Raw genomic sequence first — 26301 nt, 5'->3', positions numbered from 1 at the left:
GAAGTATTCTAATGAGACATTAGCCGAGGGGATACTGGAGTACAGTCGATTATTCAAAAAGTGAGTTTTAACAAGTTTCTTGAACTGTGATGGGGATTTGTTGTCAGTTATGTGGGCAGGAAGGGATTTCCAGGTTTTTGCTATACAGTGGCTGTAGACAGACTTACCAGCTTCATTGTTATATTTGGTTATTTGAGGAGATTTTGTGTACTAGACCTCAAGGGCCTGGCGGTTGTATAGGGTTGCAAAAGATTTTGTAGGGCTGGGGTGTTTTCAGTTTTATGTATTATTTTGTGGGCTACTGATAGCTGATTGAGTTGAAGTAGTCGTGGTAGTTCTAGCCATCTGAATTTTTTTAGGCATTCACAGTGATGTGTTCTGATGGGAGAGGTTGTAGCAAATTTGGCTATCTTATTATAACAACTATCAAGTTTGTTTAGGTCAGATTTGCGGAGATTTGTAAGCATGGGGGAGGCATAAAGTAGGCTGGATAGTAGATGAGTCCTCACTATTGTAGTTTTGGAGTGGTCAGTGAGGAATTTTTTATTGCGATCCAGTAGGCCAAGTTTTTTATGTACATTTTTATGGTTATAGAAATATGTAGGTCAAATCTAAGGTGATTATCTATTTCAACCCGTAAGAGTTTGGTATGATTTGTGGGGGTGATTGTGGTCTTGTTAAAGAAGAAGATGAAGAAAGAATCAGTGGGAGGTGTGGCTCTGTGGGAGCTAAAGAGTACTAGCTTTGTTTTACTTGGGTTCAGAATGAGCCTTTGGTTTGTAGTCCAAGTTTCTGCTAGGGAAAAGCATTCTTGTATTAGGAAGTTAAGGATGTCAATTGATTTGGCTGCGCGTATTATGGTATTATCATCTGCATATTGCACTATTGAGGCTTCAGGAATACTGTTTGGGAGTTAATTGGTGAAGAGGGTAAAAAGAAGTGGCCCCAGGATGGAGCCTTGGGGTACTCCTAGGGAGACTGGTAGGGAGGGGGAGAGGCTAGCAATGTGAACATATCTACCTGCATGTGTATGCTGCCTGTACAATGCACTGGCAGCAAGGAACTCTGTAGGACAGCTTCTCTCCTTACATGCTTTTCCCTATGCATGGGTACGGCATGACCTATCTAATCAATACGGTGACAAATGATGATGAGTATAGAAGTCTTACACCTCCATAAATATATCACCTAAACTACTCTCAGGTAGGGTCATGTTACTGGCATTTACTAAAGTGTCTGCAAAAGCTGGCTGCAAGAATGAATTACTTGCTTTATTCATACCTGTTTGTCCTATCAAATTGGAGAAAAGCTGAATGGAGTGACTAAGTAGCACCATGAGGTAAATACACCTGCTGAGTGTATTCACACATCTGTTCTCATATCTATTGTATGTTACACCCTGACAATTGTCCCTGTTAACACACTATGGTATAACTACATTATGTCTCTGGCTCTTGTCCTCTCACTCCCTGTAGTATTTAGTCTACAGATCTGTATCATGTGATCTGTGTCATGTGTTCCTAAGTGCCTGAATGTTTAGATGATGAGGCAGATGATAGAGCCTGCACAATTTCAAACTTGCTGATAATTATCTTGCTGTAGACTCTACGGACACATGGATGGTGCCTTTTGTGGTGAGGAGGTACTGACCAGCCTTTATTGGACCAGGTAAGGCAGACAGTGGTCCATGATTAAATGCTTTATGGAGCAGCGCTGCACATCACAGCAGTGTTGTATGTGTCTTACCAACATGCTACACCATACCAAAACAAACACAAATTCAACTGCAGCTGATAGGTTAACCAAGGGGACTCAATCTTAGGAGCAACAGGTTAACAGAGCCAGTAGACATTATGGTGCCACTGAAGAGAGATAGACCATGGTTATGTGATCATCAATGGAGTAATGGACACTGGCTTGTGCATGAACCACCCCTCATACATCTCAGTGGATGGTTCCCTAGGCCAGCACCATGTTCAATGGATTTCTCTTTACCAGCACTCTACATAAGTCATTGCACACTGACTACAGCATATGTTTCTCTTGATTTTGTTATAAGAACATCAGGTATCCAACCACATCAGATGGGTGCAGAAATATCTTGGACTTGTATAGTATAGTTTATATGCATACTGTTAGTGTGCATGCCAAGGGAGCATAGTTTTAGCACTGGTAACCATGTTCACTCCAGTGTGCCTGCAATGTAGTCACAGGAGATTGTTGGACTGATATTGGCACCTGTGTTGTGGCTGACAATGATAACAAAACACAGATGCCTGTTGTACCATCAGAGTGGCTGCACATTGTGATCAAGTAGCGGCATTCTCACTCTAACACAACAGCAAATTGTCTGTAGCTCATCCAGATCTCATTCTCTACCTTCTGTGATACGCCCCCTTGCGTGCAAACAGATGTGTGTCATTTTCTCTCTAGCCACCTGTGCACATAATGATGACACTGACTGACTCCACACTGCTTCATGGCCTCATGTGTGGCATATGAGGGAATATCTGATGCAGAGTGTGACCTGAATGAGCACTGACCAAAATAGTTTGATTGCAATATTGGATGTATCAGTCTTGTTCTGTGTGACACCATACTGTCATTATAAGCTCACTGGAACAACCTTGACAGTTTTACATCTGGTGCCAGGTTCTATATCTGTCACTTACTGGCAAGGGGGTTATAATGCAGTGTCTTACAGCTTTTCTGTCACATTCTATTAAGACAATGTTATTGATTCACCTTCCTGCTGTGTGTGTGTGTGTGGGGGGGGGGGCACTCCAGATGCATGTCTTTGTAACATGGGAGGAAACCATAGCACCCAGAGGAAACCCACACAAACAGAGAGAGGACATGCAGACTCCACACAGAAGACACCCCAGCCAAGAATCAAACCAGAGAACCTCTTGCTGTGAGGCAACAAGGCAAACCAGTGCACCACTATGCCATCCATATATCATTTGTCAAATCTCCTGATCTTACCCACAATGATTCTTGAACTGTGTATCAGACTCCCTGATTTGGCTAGTTTAGACTACATGCCTGCACAAACCCTTTTGTACATTATCTCACTAATAAAATCAATTTCCTAACAAGAATGTTATACAAATTTTACAGACTCAATGCATATTTAAAGTCATACATCCCAATTTACAGATACATCATAAATACACATTTCACACCGTAAAAACATCAGTTTTGACTCATATAGATGGGTTGTAAGACCTAGAAAGCAAATATGTACTTCTAATAGTCAGTCCATGTCTCTGAGTAACATTGTACTGGTAGTTTAGGGGGGTAGTGGCCTGCAGTGTAGATTCATAGCTAAGTACTAGGCTAGCCACCCTTGGGAGCTAATTTTAGCCCAGCCTATTTCCTCTTTTGCAATTGAATAACCCAATCCTGTTTGATGATAGATTGGCCTTACCCATTCTATGGTCAATGATTATGTATCCTAGTGTGAATAACCAATGTCACACCATAGATAATTTAAGATAATTTGTAATGTTAGGACCTGCTACAGTGAGTCCCAAAATACAGTGACAGAGTGGCTGAAAGAATGTACTTGCATATACTAAATCCAAAAATGCCAGTTATTAGCATATTCTCTTTTCTCCAAGGTAATGGCGAACTCAGAGTTGGTATATATAAGTTTGGGGAGGGGGTGACTTGCAAAAAGAAATTTAAAGAAGAAAGATTTTCAAAATTTGCTTTTCTGTGGTTTCTGTGATTTTTACTTCAGCATGTCGGCCCTCATCATTTCAGTAGGGATCTAATGTGATGGGACCCAAGCTTAGTATAAAGCATTTAGAAGCTGCCACTGTCCATTAGTTGTACAGGGGTAGTCCTGGAGTAAATTTTCTAGTACCCATCCCTAGATCCAAACTGTGCTTGAATATGGACACTGATGTGCTTTGTTTTATGTGGCTAGAGAGTCTGTTCCTGAGAAGTCTTATCCTCTGTGAGACATAATTGTCCCTGAAAACCATTCTATTCATGTTGCAGAAGAAGTTTAGATACTTGGGCCTAGTATTGCTGATGTCATTTAACCTGCTGATGTGCATTGGACCAATCAGTATTGGGTCAGAGGATGTCTTTTATACCAGGCTCAGGTTACCTCTTACCAGTTTGTAGGATACCAATAACACTGACAGGGCTTTGAGGCGGTCCTTGTAGGATATATTATTTAGGCCTTATATTCTTTTACTAAGGTGACTCTCTAGGTGTTCCGGTTTGTTGCATGTGTCTGGACAGGTGCATCCCAAAGGGAGCATTACATTCAATGAATGTCCTGTTGTGGGCTGAATAATAATGGGAAGGAATGTCTCTAGATATGGATGAAATGCTTTTGTTTTTAAGCTGCACAATAGAGAAATACTTTCTTATTACAGTCTTCGATGTCGAGACTCACAACAGCCTTGGGCAGGCATTAATTACACACTAACACACTATTATTGCTTGCTTATCCCCCTACAACATTGGTTATATTCTTTCTATTCCCACTCAAAGTATTATCATCTCTTTGTGCTATTTTAAGTTTATGTGACTTACCTGTAAGTCCACTAGGTCAGGGTTACTCCTTTCACTAACATGTCTGGAGGTGGAAGATACAGATTCCTCTGCTAAACAAACTGGAACTGGAAAGTCTTCCATGTCTTACTCTGCAAAGAGTAGTTCTTGTAAAAGTCCCCTCTGCTTTAACTTTTCTATTATATGAACAGGTCTTCTGGGAGTTCCCTTCTACATTTGCATTCTGTTCCACTTAGACATAATGTGGTTAGAACTCTGAATTTTCTTACCCACCTTTTGGTGCTTACTACAGTTTATTTACCCATATGGTCATTCTTTAAGTTCCCTCCACTCTGCTTCATGTGTTAACATTTTTTGTAAGTCTCTGTGCAGACATCTGTCTTGTACTGATTTTGATTTCAGAGCTATCAGGTTCACCTTCGGTTCCTATAGCAACATTTATTGCAGTATGTTATTTCTGCTAATCAGTATTTTAGAGCAGATTCTGGTATTAAGCAGGATATTTTCCATCTAACTATAACAAAATTCTATCCCTTTTTGCAGTTTGCATGCTATTTCCCTTTTTTTCTTATTTTGATTTTTAGCTCCATAAGAGTGCATCCTGCTCCCCAGTTTGTAGAATGATTAAGTGTAGCAAACTGCTGCTTTACCACTTTCTTATTATTTGTTTCCACTTGCCATACTGTGTCTATAGACACCCCTTCCTCCCACATTTAAACAATGCTTTAAAATAGGGGAATCCTTCCCTATTATAATATCACGAGGCAGGCCAAGACCAACAGCTACAGGATGCAAAAGTTTGATTATCTACATGTGTGAGGGTATATTCCTTTCTATTGCCATAAACACACATCACCTCCACCTTTTGTTTCTTATTACCTTTATGCTTTCACACAAAGGAACTTCTGACAATGGTAATCATGCTTCAAGAGCTATTAAAGTTTGAATGTCTCTCCTTTCCTAAAATATAATACACCTTACTAGCCTGGTTGTACCATAATGAAGTAATCCTGACTCAATAATCATAGCATCGATTCTATCATATTCCATAAGATAAGCTTCATTTGTGGCATGCATATGTTTCCACATTTTTAATGCAACTTTTCTCCTCAGTATTAATGGAACACGATATGTTTATGAGTCCCTCTCACTGTATCTGAAGCAAGTTAATTTATTGCTGACTATTTTTTGTTTTACACAAGATTTCACATTTCTTACTTATACTGTCAAAGGAAAAATATACTTTAAAAATGATCAATACACGGTAGGGTCAGGTTAAGGCACTTTAATCTTGCAGCAAGGAGACAAAAACGTGCTAATACAGAGTTTGTCTGACTAGAATCAGGAAATGCAAGCATTTCTATACATTTTCTAATAAGACATTGCCTACCAAGCTGACGTAGTAAATCACAAGTTTTAGCATCATCATTTTGTAGTGCTTGTTTATATGATTTCCTGCTTGTACTATCAATTTTTGTGAGAAACTTCCTAAGAAAAACAATGTGGCCTTGGCTACCACCGGTTAGATATGTGCAATGTTACCATTCAAGGTACTATGGCTAATTTGAGCACAAAGCAAGTATAGATTGCAGTTCATTTCTCCAACAGTCCTTTGTCTGTTTTATCTCTTCCTTTTACAGCTGTGTGTGTTCTCATACTTCGAACAGAGCTAATTGTTCAAGATCATTACATTATAGAATATGGCATTGTTCATTTATTGCTTCCTGACCTAGCAGATAATCACCTGCTTCTCAAGTACATTTCCAAAAGGCATAAACATGAATATTGCTGTGCTAGCAATTACTAGGTCAGAGGGCATCTTGCAAGTTTCAGAAAGCACACTGCAGTTTCAAAAGCATCTTTTAGTCTCATATGAAATTAAGCTGTATATAAAATTGTGCATATAAAATAGAATGAAAAATGTGTTAACTCATTTAGTTTCTAATTAGCATTAAGCACACACATTAATACATATTTTTCTGACATTTCCCCCCATTAATACTTTTTAATTCTATTTTCAAAAGAATAAACAGTTTGCTTCTTCTCGTAACCTCTTCCATTCAGGATTTCCAGTTAAAAGAGTCATTCAGTTTAAACTTATGAAAGTGTTTCACTTTTCAGCAATTCTTCAATTTCAGTACTTTGATACAAAGTCTCAGAAACTGATACATCTATAAATTCTTTGATTAACTTTTTCATGCAGGGAATACCACAACAAATGCATGCTCCTAATAGGAGTAATCCCACACAAATGGCAATCAGGATGTTCATTAGGATGGAACCCCCACCCCCTAAACAAATTCTGGAAAAAGTCCGTCCGAGGGTTTGGGCCTGGTTTGGTCATGGTCGACACTTGCTGGATCACCTCAAGATGGTCGTTTATTTCGTGCTGGTTTCCAGGAATATATGAACAGCATTCTTCTTTGATTAAAGCACACGTACCACCTCTCACCACTAGGGTAAAGTCGAGAGCCATGCAGTTCTGAAGCACCACAGTTCTCATAGCATTCAGTTCATCAGTCACTAATTTGAGAGCAGAAAAAGTTACATTGCTCATAACTTTGAGAAGTTTAGACAGTTTTCTCAGCTCCCAAATTGATTTCACTGTGCCATATGCAGGGGCTATGCCTGCCCATGATATAATGGTGTCACTCAAGTCCATGTGTGTCAGTTTATCTTTGTTTTTTACAGAGTTATGGTTTCTCCATCCTGCTTTGATTCATCCTACTGGATTCTTGGGTCTCTTAATTGGACTTCTAGGTTAACTGCTGAGCTCTCTGATCTTTTGAATGTTTCCCTGAGGCAAAGCTGCAGTGTGTCGTATGGCCGGAACCAGGTAACCCAAAAAACAACTGCCGGACCAATTCTCAGGTAGCCATTTATATGCTTTTTTCCCACAAACAAAATAACAATTCTCTACTTTAGTATTGATATAAGCTTGCCCTGCATGAAACATTTTCTTATCAATAATAGAAAGTTGCTTTAAAAGAACAGGATTATGTTGTATTTCATCAACATTTCTATGCATCTTTGCAAAATATGCATCATAGTTTGTATCACAAATAGTTTTAGTCTTACTGGCTTTAATATAACATTTATAAGAAACAGTCACATTGCAATTGCTCCAACCCACCTGAATAGTGTCATTCTTGTAAAAACATACAATCCCTTTTTGTGTTACAGGTAGGTACAATGCTATTTTGTCTTGTGATTTCACAGGTATAGTATCAAAAATCAAGTTTTCCCAGGTCTCATTGACCCATAGGGGGACAGCAGTCATTAATAATCCCCGTATGCTGTTGGTATAGCTGTGCAAATCCAGCAGTTGGAAACATTGAAAGTCTCAGTATACACATATTTAATTGCTTGGTAAGTGTTAAAGTTTGGATGCCAGTCTATGAGTAATGCATCACGTTTGATCAGTTCAAATCTTGTGGCTGGGAACAGGAAAGGCCACAGCAAAAAGATCAATGTTATCAGTATAGCTATCAGAATAATCATGCAAATTTTCTGAGGTTGTTCTGCATCTCTGTTTACTCTATACCTGGTCATTTTGTTCTCGTTGTACAACAGTAACAAGGTTTTTGTCCAGTTCAAAGTTCTTAACCAGTTTACAGTGTGTCAGATGAATCCAGGACGCTCGCTCTGCGATCTTGACTGCAGTGGGTGTCGACAGTAGTACCTGGTATGGCCCTTCCCACTTTGGAGAGCTCCAGTTCTTTTTCTTCATGACCTTCACCCAGACCCATCTGCCTGGGGCTATTGCTGCTTCCGATGGTCTGGTTTGTTCTTTATCTGAAACAGAATTTAACTGCAAAAGTTTGTTATTCAAAAATCGCCTCATATACTCTGCAAGTGAACTGTCAGCCTCCTGTTCTGCAGGCATGAGAGATTTCCATTGAGGTGTATAATATGCCCTCCCAAACAGTATTTAAAAAGGAGTTAACCCTTTTACATTTGGAACAGTTCTCATGCTCAACAGTGCCAGAGGTAGACAGTGCACCCAGTTCTTTTGTGTCTCACTAATCAATTTGCTAAGTTTGTTTTTCAAAACCCCATTGTGCCTCTCTACTAATCCTGCAGATTGGGGGTGGTATGTGCAATGATTTTTCAGAGAAATCCCAAAATATCAGCTTAGTTGTTGTATAGTTTGATTTACAAAGTGTGTGCCATTGTCACTATAAATCTTTTCCAGTATGCCAAATCTAGGAATAATTTCTTTAACAAGGATTTTTGCAACAGTAGCTGCATCTGGATTTTTAGTTGGAAAAGCTTCCACCCATTTGGAAAACATATCTATAATGACAAGGCAGTACTTCTTATTTTTGCATTTGTTCAGCTCTATAAAATCCATACAAATAGTATGGAATGGATACGGTGGTGTAGGGAAACTCCCTTGCTTAGGTTTCAATGCCCCTTGTGCATGATGCTTGTTACAAACATGGCATGCTGCACAAAATTTTTTTGTGTAGTTTGTAAATCCATACGTCGTAAACACTCAATTCACTAACTGTACCATCCCCCCTGTTTAGACATGGCACTGCCCATGGCTCAACAAAGCTGCATATCTAAACAAGTTAGATGGTAAAATCGCTTTCTTTTCTTTGGAGATGTACAGTCCCTTCTCAAGGATTGCTCCTCGTTTTATCCACTTTTGTTTTTCTACATTTGTAGTAAGTGTCTGCATTGTTTTTAACATTTCTAAGTCTAAAATCTCAGATGGTTGTAATTCCTCACTAAAAAGAAATACTTCTGAAGCTGAAGCTGCTTGTTTTGCAGCTGTATTAGCCCTTGCATTACCTTTTGAAATTCTATCCTGTTGCTTGGTATGAGCTATGCATTTGCAAATAGCTACTTTCTGAGGTAACTGAATAGAGTCTAACAAGTCTAAAATAAATTGCGCATGGTTAATTGGTTTACCAGTAGATGTTATCATTCCTCTATTTTTCCACTGTTGCGCAAAAACATGTACAGTAGAAAAAGCATACTGGCTATCAGTACAAATATTCACTTGTTTACCTTTTGCCAAGGTGCATGCCCTTGTCAAAGCAATCAATTCTGCTGCTTGTGCAGATAAGTTGTGTGGTAAAGACTTTGCTTCTAAAATCTCAATATCAGAAATTACTGCATACCCCACTAGATTCTGTTCTGTAGGACCCCTCCTGCACGAGCCGTCCACATAGTATGTCACCTCGGCATCATCCAAGGGAACATCTGTAAGATCTTTTCTAGGTAGTGTCTTTTGCTCAATCTCCTGCAGACAGCAGTGTGGTTTGCCATCTGCAGGGGTTGGGAGCAAGGTTGACGGATTCAAAGTTGTGCATCATTCATTTGTCATATGAGGTTGGCTCAACAGTATAGTCATACAGGAAAGATGTCTAGCAGGAGAAAGATATGCTACTTTTTCTTGCAGTAAAATAATCGCGACTGCATGAGGCACTCTCAATGTGAGAGGGTGGAACAATACTACTGAGGCTGAAGCCTGCACTGCCATTGCAGCTGCGACTACTGCTTGTACACAGTGGGGCAGGGATCGCGCCACTGGGTCTAGCTGTGATGAATAGTAAGCTATGGGGTGTTGTTTGTCCCCATGCTGTTGTGTTAACACTGATGTCATATAACCTTGCTTACAATCTACAGTTTGGAAAAATCGTTTATGATAGTTTGGTAATCCTAAAACTAAGGAAGAAGCTATCAGTTGTTTCAATTTGCAGAAAGCTGATTCTGCTTCTGGTGTCCACTGTAATAAATCCTGTGCTGCCATAGGCTTTTTGAATATCAAGTTGGGCAGCGGAGCAGATTCCAAGGCCTAGTTTGGAATCCAACTCCGACAAAAGTTAGTAGTACCCAGGAAGGACATCATTTCCTTCTTGGTAGTTGGTTTAGGTGCTTGTAATATTTCTGTTTTTCTGTCTTCATCTAATATTCTGCCTTCTTTGGATATTACATATCCCAGGTATTTGACCTGTTTTTTCCAAAGTTGCAGTTTGTTTTTGTTTACCTTGTGTCCTTGAGTGGCTAAAAATTGTAGCAATGCTATGATATCCTCTCTGCATTCTTGCTGGATGGGGGCTGCCAGCAGAATGTCATCTACATAAAGTAAAATCTGACTGCCTTTTGGTGGGATAAATCCCACCAGGTTACTTACCATTTCCTGTGCGAATATTGTTGGACTTTCACAATATCCCTGTGGTAGTCACATATATGTATACCTTTTCCCCTGAAATGTAAATGCAAACCAATGTTGGCTGTCAGGGTGTATCGGTATTGAGAAAAATGCATTGCTAATATCTACCACAGAAAAATACTTTTGTTGAGGTTTCAAATCATTCAATAAAGTGTGTGGATCTGGCACCGTAGGTGCCCTGGGTATAACTGTGTCATTTACAGCTTGTAAATCTTGGACCATACGCCATTCTCCATTTGCTTTCCTAACAGGAAATAAGGGTGTATTACATGGTGAATCAGGAGATTCTATCAAGACTCCTTCCTTAAGTAAGGCTGCTATTATAGGTTTGATTCCTATTTCTGCATCCTTTCTCAAGGGATACTGTCTCTTTTGAGGTCTAAATGATGATTTTGGCATGATAGTAACTGGTCCTGCTGTACGAATAAGTCCTACATCTGATTTCCCTGTTGACCAGAGAGTCTCTGGTATGTCTCGTAAGGCTTTTTCCTCTTCCTGTAGTAAGAGTGCTACTCAGCTGTCCTCACTTGTCTGTGAGTGTACAGTGGGGTGTGTCTGCATTATCCAATTTAGTTTCTGCTTTTGTACTCCCTGTTCGGAAAGTTCTAACTCTGTCTGCTTTTCCCACCTTGTGACTTTTTCTCCTAGGTCTGCCCACTTCACATTTCTATCTTTAGTTAAACTCACATGTGGTAATCGATTAGATTTGTAAAGTGCTAGGAATTCCTGGGGCAATGAACAGCTCACTACACTGTTTCCTTCTGTGTCCCAGTACAAATTTCATAATACTAATCTGTTAGCATGGTTTCTAAACAGTTCTTGCTCATATTCTTTATCAGGTCCTGGTTTGCTACAGTAATATAGAGTGCAATGCAACAAATGCTGTTTATCAGTGTCAAGGGAGGGGGATTTACTGATGGCTACGTTCATCAGTTCTTCAGTTACTGCCCCTGGACCAGTCGTAACTAAGTCCTGGCTGTACCAATAAAATGTTTCACCCTCCGGTCGCACTACAAAAGTATCCATTTGTCGCTGTGCTTCCATACCCTGCATAGTTGGAACTACGGCTATGCCAAATATCTGCATTAGGTCTCTGCCCAAGAGATTCACTGGGCATTTTGCAGAAACAACAATTTTGCTTTTCTGGGTCATCCCTGAAACTGGGTCAGTTATCGCTATGTTGTGGGAGAGTGGCTCCCGATATAGCTGTCCATTAGCTGCTTTCACTAATATGTAGTGAAGTGATTCTGAATTTTCTGGTAGTTTGGAAGGATGTATCAGGGTCCGTGAAGCCCCTGACTCACATAGGAATTTAACTTCCCTCCTTTCTACCAGAAGTGTAACTTCCGGTTTTGTGTCTGCTAAGTAGAGCTCTAGGCTCAATAATGCTAAGTCCAAAATTTCACTTTCTTCATTATCTGTGATTTCATGCACATTCTCTACCCCTTCTACCACATTTGCACTTGTCTTTTCTTGTTTATTCCTTTCCAGTGATTCTTGACTACCATATAGTCAGTCCTTAACCTCCTTGTCTTCTGTGGTTACCTTTTTATTTTGCCTGCAATCCCTTGCTAAATGTCCCTTTTTCCCCGCATTTAAAACATTCACCCCTTTTTTTTCTCTCTTCAAAGTCCTCTGATCGTTTATCAGATTGTTTGTTTCCCTGGGTATTTTTCTTACCCTTCTTCCCAGTTTTTACTACAAAGACTTCTGATCCGTCTTCTACTGTGAATACTTGAGTTTTCTTTTTGCTATTAAAATGCCTTTCGGCATGTCTTGCATATTCAAGTAATGACTGTAATCTACTTGTAAGATGATCTACCATGTGCTTTGTAATAAAGCTGCTAATGGGTGCAATACTGCCTTTCAAAAATGCATTCTTTAGCTGCTGCTCATATGGGGAATCATGTGTTTGGTCTTCAGGTACCTGCATTCCACAGTGGTTATTAAAACATTCTGATAATCTGACATAATATCTATCAACAGTTTCACCTTCTTGTTGTATGCATTGATTAATGCAAGTCCAATCAGCCCTAGGCTTCCATTTCTCAGAGATTCAGTCTGTCAGACCTTTCACTCTGTTGTCCAGGTCTGCGTTACTATGTGGGAGTGGTCTAAGCTCTGCGTCATGGGGATTCCAGTTGCCACTGATCATGTGCCAATCTGGACCTACGATTTGTCTAACTACTTTCTCTACTTCCTCTCCATTCAAATGGTAACTTAACCTCATGCCCTATAAGTCTTCTAAGAATTTTCTAAAATTAACTTTTGGATGGGGAATTCCCACAGTGGCTTTCCGGATGTCTTCCGGTGTCCATGGTCTATATACTAGAAGAGTTGGGTCCTGTCCTGCCTGCGGATTTGGTACTTCTATGAGTGGACATATCTCTTCTTCACTCATAGCTTGTGAATTTTTATTTATTTCATACAATTCAATATCCCCTCTTAAATTGCATGCTTGAAACCTCGTCTCGATAGGATCTCTGACAAACGGTTTTGGTTTTGCAGGAACAACTGGGTATAGCAGAGGTGGATCAGCTTGTCCACTCGCTTCATATTCTGGTAAGGGAAGCAGAGGGGGTGGAGGGGCTGTTGCTATTACCAAGTTATTTTCTTCTTTATCTAAAAGCATTGCTTTTGAATTTTTAATCTTTTGTTCCCTGCGGTTTGCTTCCTCAAGCCACCTGTGTGCCTGAGGGTCTCCTAATAGTCGTTACTTTTTTAGCTGACCTTTTGCATCTGTTTTAAGTTGTCTAACAAGTTTAATAAGTGAAGGTTTATCTAAATTACCATCAAATTTGTATTTATTAACCCATTTTGTATAATACCTAATATTATCGGCACACTGTAATTGCATATATTTCGCGTCTTCGGTTATGGGCAGGTCTCGGGAACTTTTTGTGCACTGATTTCCCATGTTGCCTTAGCTAAGTTAGAAATTGTTACGTAACCCTTTTTATCACGTGGTACCACGACTTGCACTTATTCACAGTTTATCTAGAATAACTGCCTACCTATTCTGTTTCCCTGATCTATGACAAGACAGCAATCTTTTTTGTCCCTGATCTGCACATGCAAATTTCCCTGACAAAAACAATAATACTGTAACAAGTCCCTGATCTAAAACAGGAAAAAGGTAAATTCCTCCTTACCTGAGCCTTCGTGTGTTGATCCCACCGGAATGTTGACTCGTCCTCCAATCACAGATCAGAAACAGTGGCTGGCCTCTTTTGAACAACAATTCAGTTGGAGGTCTTTCAAAGCAGAAGAACCGATGTGGCCTCTTCTCCGTACGGGTTCATGCCACCGGGCCCAATTCTGACCTGAGCCAGAGTGAGAGATATGTTTCCGGCTCGAAGGACCAATCTGTCAAAGGAAAAATATACTTTAAAAATCATCAATACACGGTAGGTTCAGGTTAAGGCACTTTAATCTTGCAGCAAGGAGACAAAAACGTGCTAATACGGAGTTTGTCTGACTAGAATCAGGAAATGCAAGAATTTTTATACATTTTCTAATAAGACATTGCCTACCAAGCTGACGTAGTAAATCACAAGTTTTAACATCATCATTTCGTAGTGCTTGTTTATATGATTTTCTGCTTGTACTATCAATTTTTGTGAGAAACTTCCTAAGAAAAACAACGTGGCCTTGGCTACCACCGGTTAGATATGTGCAATGTTACCATTCAAGGTACTATGGCTAATTTGAGCACAAAGCAAGTATAGATTGCAGTTCATTTCTCCAGCAGTCCTTTGTCTATGTTATCTCTAACTTCTGCAGCTGGTCATGTTCTCATACTTCGAACAGAGCTAATTGTTCAAAATCATTACATTATAGAATATGGCATTGTTCATTCATTGCTTCCTGACCTAGCAGATAATCACCTGCTTCTCAAGTACATTTCCAAAAGGCATAAACATGAATATTGCTGTGCTAGCAATTACTAGGTCAGAGGGCATCTTGCAAGTTTCAGAAAGCACACTGCAGTTTCAAAAGCATCTTTTAGTCTCATATGAAATTAAGCTGTATATAAAATTGTGCATATAAAATAGAATGAAAAACGTGTTAACTCATTTAGTTTCTAATTAGCATTAAACACACACATTAATACATATTTTTCTGACTGATACCCTGAAGCCTTCAGTAGGAAACCAGAACAAACGTTCAGCTGGAGTTGCACAACAAGGGAAGAAACCGGAAATTGTGAAAACTCAGATACAGTCAGTGTTGTGGAGTGAGAGCCCAGTGAGTTACAGTATGAAAGAGGGACAGATGATGCAGGATGTACCTGAATATAATAGGTCGCAGGAAAATTTTCTGGAAATTTCTGTGCAGAAAATGGAGAATAAAGAATGTGCTACAGTTTAGAAGAAAAGGATCTAAGGGGAGAGTTGGTTGATTTCATAGAGATAGACAGAAATATTAAGATCAATGAAAGAAATTGATTATAGAAAATCAATAAGACCCAAATTGTTTGAAATCTGATAAAAAAATGAACACAGTAATCAAGACAATTAACAGAAATCGACACGATATAATAGAACTAAATAGAATATACTACTGTGCAGCAAAATTAATAACAGTTAAAGTCTTAACGCAAAAACCCAGGGCAATAAAGGAAACGAAGGGAAGAAATCAAACGCAATCATAGAAGAATCGAGTAGAGAAAATTATAAAGCAATTAAGACAAGAAGTGTCACTCTTAGAAGAGTATAACAGAGGGAACAGAGCAACAAAAATACTTAGAAAGATAGACGTGATAAAAGCAATGCATATATCTGAACAGTGCATGATTTTTTGTGCACTATTGCAAATAATTAACTAAAGATATCAGCACAGGCACAAAAAACACTCAGAAGATATGCAGATAAATATAAAAGAAAAGAACAAAATAAGCAACTGATGATCCAAACAAGTTTTATAGAGAACTGGGAAACAAAGTAAAAGGAATAGATACACCACCAAAAAAAGAAGAAATAAGCACATTTTGGAGAAACATCTGTGAAGAGACTGTGTAACATAACAATGGCTAGAAGAAGTAAAAGAAACAGTAATAAGTTCAAATGTGCCGGATATGAAATGTGATGAAGTAACAGTCAGAGAAATTGAAACAAAATTAAGAAAAACTCCTAATTGGAAAACCCTAGGACTATCTGAAGTACCTAATTTCTGGTTAAAAGTATTAACACTGTTACTTAAAGATTTAACCCTGAGTAAGAAATATTCACCAATCTGGTTAACAACAGGAAAAATTATACTGCTCCTGAAGAGGGAACCTACAAGCTATCCTAAAGACTATAGACCAATAACTTGCCTTCTGACAATGTATAAACCACATGCTAGAACTGATGCCGACAGAGTTTATAGTCATTTAGAAGAACACTCAGTCGTAGCAAAAGAAGACAGTAGTAACAAAAGAATGTCATATGGAATAAAGGATCACTTGTTGTTAAAGTCATAATAAAGAGTCGTACAAAGAGGAAGAATCAAAGTAGGCATAGGTAGATTACAAAATAGCATTTGGCAGCATCACACATTCATGGAAAAAGGAGTGCTACAGATGTATAACATACACAATACAATGATCAATTACATTACAATCAGCATAAAACAGTGGCAAACAACTTTGCAGCTAAGCCATGATAAAGGACAAGTTATTATTCCAGGGATAAAAATTCAAATGGGAATATTCCAGGGTGACAATTGTCACCACTGCTCTTTTGTCTTGCCCTTAACCCATTAAGCTGTTTACTTAACAAATTAGGTCAGGATTACAATTTGGCCACAAGACAATGGCAAAGTGTCTTGACTTATCTTCTTTTCGTGGATGGTTTAACACTGTGTACTTCTTCAGATGAGGAGCTGAAAGCAGAACAGGAAGTGATCGAAACATTATCAGATAATATAATGAAGTGACCTGGTCTTGATAAATGTGCAAAAGCAACTTTTAAAGTAGGTAAGCTTCAGCACCAAGAAAATATCAGTTCTGGACAAGAATGTGATATAAAGGAACTTGAGCAGGAGGAAATGCATAAACATTTCTGAATTGATAAAGGATAGACAATAAAACTTGAACAAATGTGAACAAAACTCAGTAAAAAATATTTTGGATCAGGTGGATGGGGAAAACAAGTTAAATGCTTCATGCTTATCAAATGATGTATAAAAAGCAGTGTTTACCAAGATTATATATCTCTTATTCTGAAAGAGGTAGGGACCTCCGCAAAATTGATTACATGTATAGATCTGCAATCAAAGGACTGCATACATATCTGCTGACCTCATCAGGTCCAAACATAGAGAAAGTTTTGAAACATGAGGAGAATAAACGTAAAATGACCTCTCTGCTAAGTTTAGTAGATGCATATCGGTATCAAGCAGAAATGTAAATCACACCAGAAGCAGACAAAAATCAAGCATCAACTGAATGTGCCAAAAACAAAAGAAAAGAATATAAGGTAAAAGATCTGACGAGAAGGCAAGAAATGTAGAAAAGGCATAAATATAGCTGTAAGTACAGAAATCTCCTGGAACAACCTCATGTCAATCAGGATCTAATGCAGGAGTGGTTAAGGAAATGTGAATTTCAACAAGAAGAAGAAGAAAGGTTAATATTAGTGGCCCAGGACAGTAGACTAGCTACACATTGATTTACAAAGTCTATTGAACATGTGGGAGAAACAGACAAATGTAGGTTCTGTAAAACAGAACTGGAAACAGTCACACATCTTGTTGCTGGTTGTGATGTACACATGGCACAGGGCCTGCATAATACTGAAAGGCATAATAATGTGGCAAGGCTGTTGCACTGGAGATTGTGCAAAGATGACAATATTAATGTAGCTGAGAAGCATTGGAAACATGCCACAAAGCATTATAGAGAATGATGAAGTTTATATCACATGGGATCACCCATTACCCACAGTGAAGCACTGTAAACAGGAGTCACAAAGCATAATAGAGAATGATGAAGTTTATATCACATGGGATCACCTATTATCAACAGTTCAAAAAACAGATGTCAGAAAACCATGAAAAGCGAGACGTGGCCAAGGATGAACACAGGATAGCAGCAGATTTCTTCAGCTCCACCAATTTCACTGCACTGACAGGAAATAATTACTTTAAAAATTAATTTATGAAGTAATTTTCTTTCTAAATATGTTTGGTATATCTATTTCTTGAATAATATCTAAAAAATAAAGAAAATTTTAATAATATTCCTGTCAGAAATCACCTTGGAAATTTCTCTGTCAGTTTCTCTGTTTGAAATGAGTTCCAGTAAGACAAATTCTCAAGATTCCAGCATCAAGAAAGAACTTCAGTCTCTGATATCTACAATCCAGCAACTTACTGCCAAGATGGATAAACTGGATACTAAAATTGATACCGTCATAGAAAAAACTACAAAACAAATAGACTTGTTACATATAGACTTGCAACAACAGAAGACTCAGATTACAGGCATAGAAGAGACTGTAAATGACATGGAGAATAGAATCCAAGAAGAGGAAATCAACATTGAGTTTTTGCTGAAACAAAATACACATCTACAAACAAAGCTTGATGACCTGGAATATAGATCTAGGCGCAATAACATTAGGATTTTTGGACTGCCAGAAAATATTGAAGGTAACAATATTACTTCTTTTTTAAATACATGGCTCCCTAAAACTTTAGACTTGCCAGAAGCATTTTCTTTTGGTATTGAAAGAGCCCATAGATCTATAGCTAATACTAACTCTAACAAAAAGTATCCTAGATCAGTTATAGTTAGATTTCTATCATCTTTTGATAAAGAGATGGTACTTAAATCTGCTTGGGCTAAAGCACCTGTTAAAATTAATGAGGCAACTGTGCATTTTGACAATGACTATTCTTCCTTGGTAATAACTAAAAGAAAAGTTTTTCTGCCATTAATAAGGGAGCTTAAGAAAGCACAGTTTAAAACCTCCCAAAAGGAAAGTAAGCCAACCAGATAAACGCCAACGAGGAACCTTGTTCAAACAAGAACGAAGCACACCAGCTGTAAAAAGTCTTAACGCTTTAATTAGTTTCACAAAAAGAGCGTTTTCGCCACGGACCTCCGTGGCTTCATCAGAGAATACAAAAGCTACAAAAAATCAAGTGGAGTTTGCACTTTATGTTAAACTGGTACAGGAAATGACATCATTAATACATCCTAAATTGCCGCAGCATACATTCACATAAAAAATGTGCCACATACGTGCACAATGTAAAAAACAAAAGGCAAGTCCTACTTTGTATTAGTTAAAAAACTATATACACACACAGGCTCGACCAATATATATTTAAAACAATGCATAGAAAAAAACCTTTCCTATAATAACTAATTAAAATGGTCATAACCTAATAAGGATGGCTAGAGCGCCACCTACAGACCTAATTGTCCATGCACACCAGTACATAAGCAACTAAAGGTATAAGGCAAATAGAAACAGAAAAAGTAAAATGTACTCATATGTATATAAGTTGATGTATTGAAACTGCTAGTATTGATTAAGTACTAGTTTTGTATTGTTATGTTAATATATAGGCAACTATAATAAAAGGCCACTAATGCATTAAGTAAGAGCCATAAAATGTAAAGGCTCATTTTACCGCTAGGCACTATCTTATAATTATCGAAGGTAACTTCTCAACTTTAGGACAGGGGCAATATTACAATTACTGTTAAGGCCGGGATGATTAAATGCATCCAAGCGCAACTGCCACTCCAGTTCTTTGTTCTCCAGGATCAAAGAAAAGGGTCCGCCCCTAGGTTTTACAGGTACATGATCTATTGCCATAAAGTTAAAACTATGGCCTGGGTTTAAGGCAATGTGCTTAGCTAAAGCATTATCATCCCTATTGTTCCTAATCGCATAAAAGTGCTCGTACATTCTATCCCTCAACCTTCTGTCAGTTTTCCCAATATAGAACCCCCGACAGCAATTGCACAAAGCAATATAGATGATGGATCTACTCTCACAATTTAGGGGCAACCTAATGGTGTACCTAGCATCCCTCACTTGGAACGTCTCACCAACACAAATGTTGTTGCAAAACTTGCAAAAGCCACATCTAGTCATTCCTCTCCTTTTTCAAAAGGAGAGGAATGACTAGATGTGGCTTTACAACAACAACATTGGTGAGTGACGTTCCAAGATGCTAGGTAATGCCCTAAGTAAGTAGATCCATCATCTATATTGCTTTTGCAATTGCTGTCGTTATTGAAACTGACAGAAGGTTGAGAGAATGTAATGCACTACGCGTTAAGACAGGGAGATGATAATAACAGCTAAAACCAGGCCAGTTTAACTTTATGGCAATAGATCATGTACCTGTAAAACAGGGCGGACCTGTGATCCTGGAGGCTGGCGGATGATCATTAACACGTAATATGCTGTTACCGATAATTATAAGATAGTGCCTAGCGGTAAAATGAGCCTTTACATTTTATGGCTCTTACTTAATGCATTAGTGGCCTTTTATTATAGTTGCCTATATATTAACATAACAATACAAAACTAGTAATCAATACTAGCAGTTTCAACATCAACTTATATACATATGAGTACATTTTACTTTTTCTGTTTCTATTTGCCTTATACCTTTAGTTGCTTATGTACTGGTGTGCATGGACAATTAGGTCTGTAGGTGGCGCTCTAGCCATCCTTATTAGGTTATGACCATTTTAATTAGTTATTATAGGAAAGGTTTTTTTCTATGCATTGTTTTAAATATATATTGGTCGAGCCTGTGTGTATATAGTTTTTAACTAATACAAAGTAGGACTTGCCTTTGTTTACATGCGCGTATGTATACATTTATGTGAATGTATGCTATGCAATTTAGGATGTATTAATGATGTCATTTCCTGTACCAGTTTAACATAAAGTGCAAACTCCACTTGATTTTTTGTAGCTTTTGTATTCTCTGATGAAGCCACGGAGGTCCGGCGGCTCTTTTTGTGAAACTAATTAAAGCGTTAAGACTTTTTACAGCTGGTGTGCTTCGTTCTTGTTTGAACAAGGTTCCTCGTTGGCGTTTATACAGTTTAAAACCTACCTTCTGTTTCCTGCCAAGCTAAAAATCTTCCTTCCTGATGGCCCTAAAATTTTTGAAGACTTAGACTCTGCATTGCTGTTTATCAAAAAAAATAAGATTTTGGATAAAATAGAGGAAATGGAATGGGCTAGTCCTTCATTAAAGAGATTGGCAACAGAAGCTTCATGGAAGACTTCAGAGAAGAAAAAGAGACTAAAAAACAAATGACTTGTTCTATGTTTTTTCTTTTTTTTCTCTCTCTCTTTTTTTCTTCACTATTAATCTTTTTAAATACAGTTACTGCATTTTCAGAAAGCCACAAATATTCTGAAAAAGATTTAATCAAAGTTATTTTCTGTGTACAAAGTACTGTTTTTGTTTCATAATCAGTCAAAATATCTGAGGAAATAATAACAAGCTATCATTCAATATGTTTCTCTTTCTGACAAAGAGAACCAAGGTTAGTAACTTGATACATTTTTTTTTTCTTTCTTCTTTTCTTTTATTTTAAATAATGACATTCTTTTTAGATTATGCATTGAGTAAGGGGTGGGGGAGGGCAGGGAGAGAAGTGTAATGAAAATATGATAAATGGAATAATAACTTATTTATTCCTTGTAAAAAAGTATGTATGCTGTTTAAATGCTATTGCTAATTATACTTCTTTGATTCTATTGCTTATACTTGTTTACAAATAATCTGTCATGCTTTAATTAATAATAATTAGAACTAAATAGTAGTAAATAATATGTTTCATACCCATCTTTATTAATATAAACAGCAAGTAATATTCCACTGTAGATACTATTTATAGCTTCCTTTTTCATTTTTTTTATCTTTTCTCTTACTCTCTTTTTATTTTCTACTCTCTTTTTTTTCTGCTCTCTCTCTCTCTATTTTCTTTCATATTAGTACATTCACATGCTTTTGATCATACTGATACAGTAAATAATAAGATTTGTATAAAAATTGAGTACGGGCATAAATAATTAGTTCTATTACATATTATTAACTGTGGGCTTAGTTTCACTTTCATAGAGGCAGTAATAACTTGTAAAATACTTTGCGAAGGTTTTGCTCTGTTTAGCTTCATTTATATTGCTAAATGAATGTCAGTCACTTGTTTTTGTCAAAATTCCCACCAGAATGTTAAGGGAGACAATTTGGGATGTGGGTTACCTCGTGAATAGTGTCCTCGAGTTGTTTTAAAAGCTTCAACACTCAGAATTCACGCAGAGAAGCTGAATACAGTCAATTTGAATTTTGACCTCTGAATTCACACTGACACATCGCAAATTCATGAAGAACACTCTACCAGGAAGTAAAATGCTGCAAATGCGACTCTGCGATGGAAAATGAACTCTATAACATTTAAATGTGAGTTATCTTTTATAACTACTTATTTATTCATGTTATAATTTATAAAATATGAATGTTATAATGATTTTAAATGATTCAGTATCCCATAGTAAGCAAATGTGATATTTTAGAAGGCATAGAAAGTGAAACATTTATACATGTTTTTGAAAGTTTACTTGACTGCAACATATTAATATATGTAAAAAACTTATGATTTAAACATATACATTGCTATAATTCATTTGATTTATCTGACTGACAAGCATAAATATCTTTATGACTCTATCTTAGAAGAAGTTGTCATGTGACATATTTTAAAGCAGCAGTTCAGATATATAAAATACAGATGGCTTTCTTCACAATAATGCAAGTATATCTGAGAATTTACATAGCTATGCAGTATGATTTATAACCATTTCTATAAATATAATATTTTATTTTACTGGCAATAATAAGTATGAGAAAAAAGCTTTGATGCAAGTAATTTAGAGTCTTTTGGAAGCTGTTAACTGCATTTATATGATAGAAAATAGGTACATCTTAACATATGTAATGTCTGAACCATAATAGCCTAAGTTATTGATTTTAAACGAACATCATAACTTATTTTTACAAACTTTGAATAAATTAATATGTAGATATGCCCTCTTTTTTTTTTTTCTCTCTCTCTCCCTCTCTCACTTCTTTTATTTCTTTCTCTCTTCTTGGTTCCTAATATCAAGTTTATTTGAATGCTATTTGATTATAAATGTATTATATTAAATAGATGTACATAGCAGTATGAATTGTTTTTAAAACTTTCTATTTGTTTATATGATGCTGATTTATCAAATGTGTAGCTTTGTCTTATCAGATAATCTAATTGAAAGTTGTTAATTTAAGTTAATAATAACTAGTATTAAATTGATAAGGTGGCAGCTGAGGTACTGCTGCTTGGGGTAGGGGGTTAACTTGAGTAGTATGTGCTACTCTAAGTTGGAGTTTTTAACTCCAGGCTGGGTGCAAGGTTTAATCCTTACATTATTTTCTTTTGTTCACTGTTGTGTGTATATAGTTCTGACATCCACAATACATTTTGTAAGTTCATTGTCACTACAAACAAAATTGAATCTTATACAAAATCCCATAAGAGATTCAATAAATACAGCTATATTTAAAGGTACACCTAAAGGAGGAGGTATAACATTATTTATTTTGTTAACTGTTATTTTGATTATAAGTTTTATATGTTTTAAAAATGCCAAATGACTTCTCTAAAAGGAATTTCTTTAAACATTAATGGACTGAATAACCCGTGTAAAAGGGCAAGCTTAATAAGATACATTAATTTACATAAGGCCAACTTAGTATTCCTTCAAGAAACACATCTCCTGAAAAAAAGATATTGATAAATTAGCCACAAATAAATCTACAGTATTGGTTAGTTCAAAGCACACTCAGAAAAAAAGAGGAGTGGCTATTTTATGGAATAAAAGTATGCCCATTCCTAAAACTATTAAGTCTTATCAAGATGATAAAGGAATGTTCTGTATGATTATAATACAAATTAATGGAAAGACTTATACATTAATCAATGTATATTGGATACCAGGAATTGGTATTAATACAGTGAAATACCATCTTGACAAGATCATATCATTCTCTATAGGAGATATTATTTTGGCAGGTGACTTTAATTGTATCCTACATGAAAATGATACTACTACTATAGGAAAAAGGAAAATTACATCTAATGCAAAACATTTAAAGGATTTTGTTAATTCTTATCATTTAAATGATATTAATAATCAGATAGACTCAAAATCATTACCATACACCTTTTTTCTAACAGATATAAAACTTATTCAAAAATAGATAGAGTCTTTATTTCTAACCAGATGGTAACAGAATTAATTAACTCTAAAATCATTTCATGTCCTATATCTGATCATAATTCAATTGTTTTGAGTTCATGATAAAAAATACTTACAATGTTCAGATCAAAAGGATACCAGCATACTTAACTCAACTAAAAGACTATAAAGAATATATACTTTCAGAAGTACAACATTTTTAGACATAAATAATACTCCTGAAGTCTCCATTGTTTATGTTTGGGATGCTTTAAAATCATATCTATATGGACAAAGTATCAGATGGTATAATAATAAAAGGAAATCTTGGGATAAGGAATTGTTAGATATTCAAAGTAAATTAGACTTTTATAAACATAATAATAAAGAAAATATTATGGACAAGAAAGTCATTGAAGAAATAAACAAACTAAATGAGAAATACAAAGAAATTTTAACCCACAAAGTTAAAATAACTTTAGAGAAATACAAGTTTTTGTCTTACTCAATAAGCCCCAAATACTTACATAGACTTAAAAACAAAACAAAAAGGTTGAATAAGCAAAATCATATCAAAGAAATTTTCTCTCTAAAGAAAAAGAAGAATGTTTCTAGTCTACCAGAAATATTAGATGAATTTAGAAATCACTTTCACAAAATTAATCATAATAACATTAACATGGAACCTAAAGATAAAGTAAAGGAATTTATAACTACAAACATGAATAAAAAACTTAATAAACAACAGATTAAACTATTGGATAAAAGTATTTCATATACAGAGGTTGTTACACAAATAAACAAGCTTAAATCAAACAAAGCACCAGGTAATGATGGTATTATACCAGAGATATATAAAATTCTTTCTAAAAGTACATACTCATTAATACATAAAGTTTTTATTTTGGCCCAAAATGAGCTAATAACCCCCCATCTTGGCAATACACATTTATTTCGCCAATTTTAAAACCCAATAAAGACCCAACTAGATGTACTTCATATCGACCCATTTCATTACTTAATGTTGATTATAAAATGTTTATGAGTATTTTTGCTGATAGATTGAAGACAACCATCCCAGGCATTATAGATATAGATCAGACAGGCTTCATTGTAAATAGAAACACTTTTGATAATATAAGGAGGACTCTAACATTAATTGATTTTGCAAATAGGAGAAAGAAAGATTTAACACTTATTAGTCTTGATATAAGTTCAGCATTTGATTCAGTAAGTTGGGACTACTTGTTTACCTTACTGAAGTGCACAAACTTCTCAGATGCATTTGTAAATCTAATTGAGCATCTATACAAAGGAACATTGGCTTACATTAAGATAGGAACATATGTCTCACAAAAAATACCCATTTTTAATGGTACAAAACAAGGGTGTCCACTCTCTCCACTATTATTCACTTTAATAATGGAGCCTTGGGCTAATCTGATCAGAAATAGTACTGATATAGAGGGATTTGAAATAGATGAAAATACAACATCTAAAATTCAACTTTTTGCAGATGATGTTCTAATTACATCAGCAGGATCTAATTCTTCTATGCAGTCTCTATTTGATAAAATGATGAATTTTAAAAGTATTTCTGGTTTAATATTCAATGAAGAAAAAACTAAAATACTACCTATATATACACGAAAAAATGTTCTCATTAGTGATTTTAGTAAATATGTACCCAATTCAGGTCAGATAACTTATCTAGGTATAATATTAACTAAAGATATTAAATCTATTATACATAATAATTATAATACCTGTCTTCTTAATATACAAAATCTTTTCAATAACTGGAATAATATGTTTTTTACTATGGAAGAGAGACTTACAATTATTAAAATGATAATATTCCCCAAGATATTATACTTAATACAATCAATAATACTCCCACCTACAAAAATAATTATCAAGAAATTGAATGCACTAATGTTAAATTTCCTATGGGCACCTAATAGACCTAGGATTGCATTAAAGAAACATACTAATAGCTGGTCTCAAGGGGGTATTTCTTTTCCAGACTTTAACTTATATACTATCTCTTCTATTATAAAAAGTTATTATTTTGTTAATAGATCAGTCATATGTTGCAAAATGGAAAGATTACTGGGAACTAATTAGTATTCACTTCATGAAAATCTCCTTAACACATAAAAATATGATTGTAAATAACTCCATGCTATGGTTACTAAAAGAATTTTGTACTTCACCTATTACACCAAAATATATAGTTAGTTATCCATTAAACATTATTATTAGTTATCGTAATTTTTTATTCATGCATCCTAAATATAAGGAATGGAATTTTATTATATTCCCTATAATGTATAC

Source organism: Protopterus annectens, chromosome 15.part0 (assembly GCF_019279795.1).
Source record: "Protopterus annectens isolate FY-2018-M chromosome 15.part0, PAN1.0, whole genome shotgun sequence".
Lineage (NCBI taxonomy): Eukaryota > Metazoa > Chordata > Ceratodontiformes > Protopteridae > Protopterus > Protopterus annectens.
This window is presented reverse-complemented; position numbering follows the sequence as displayed.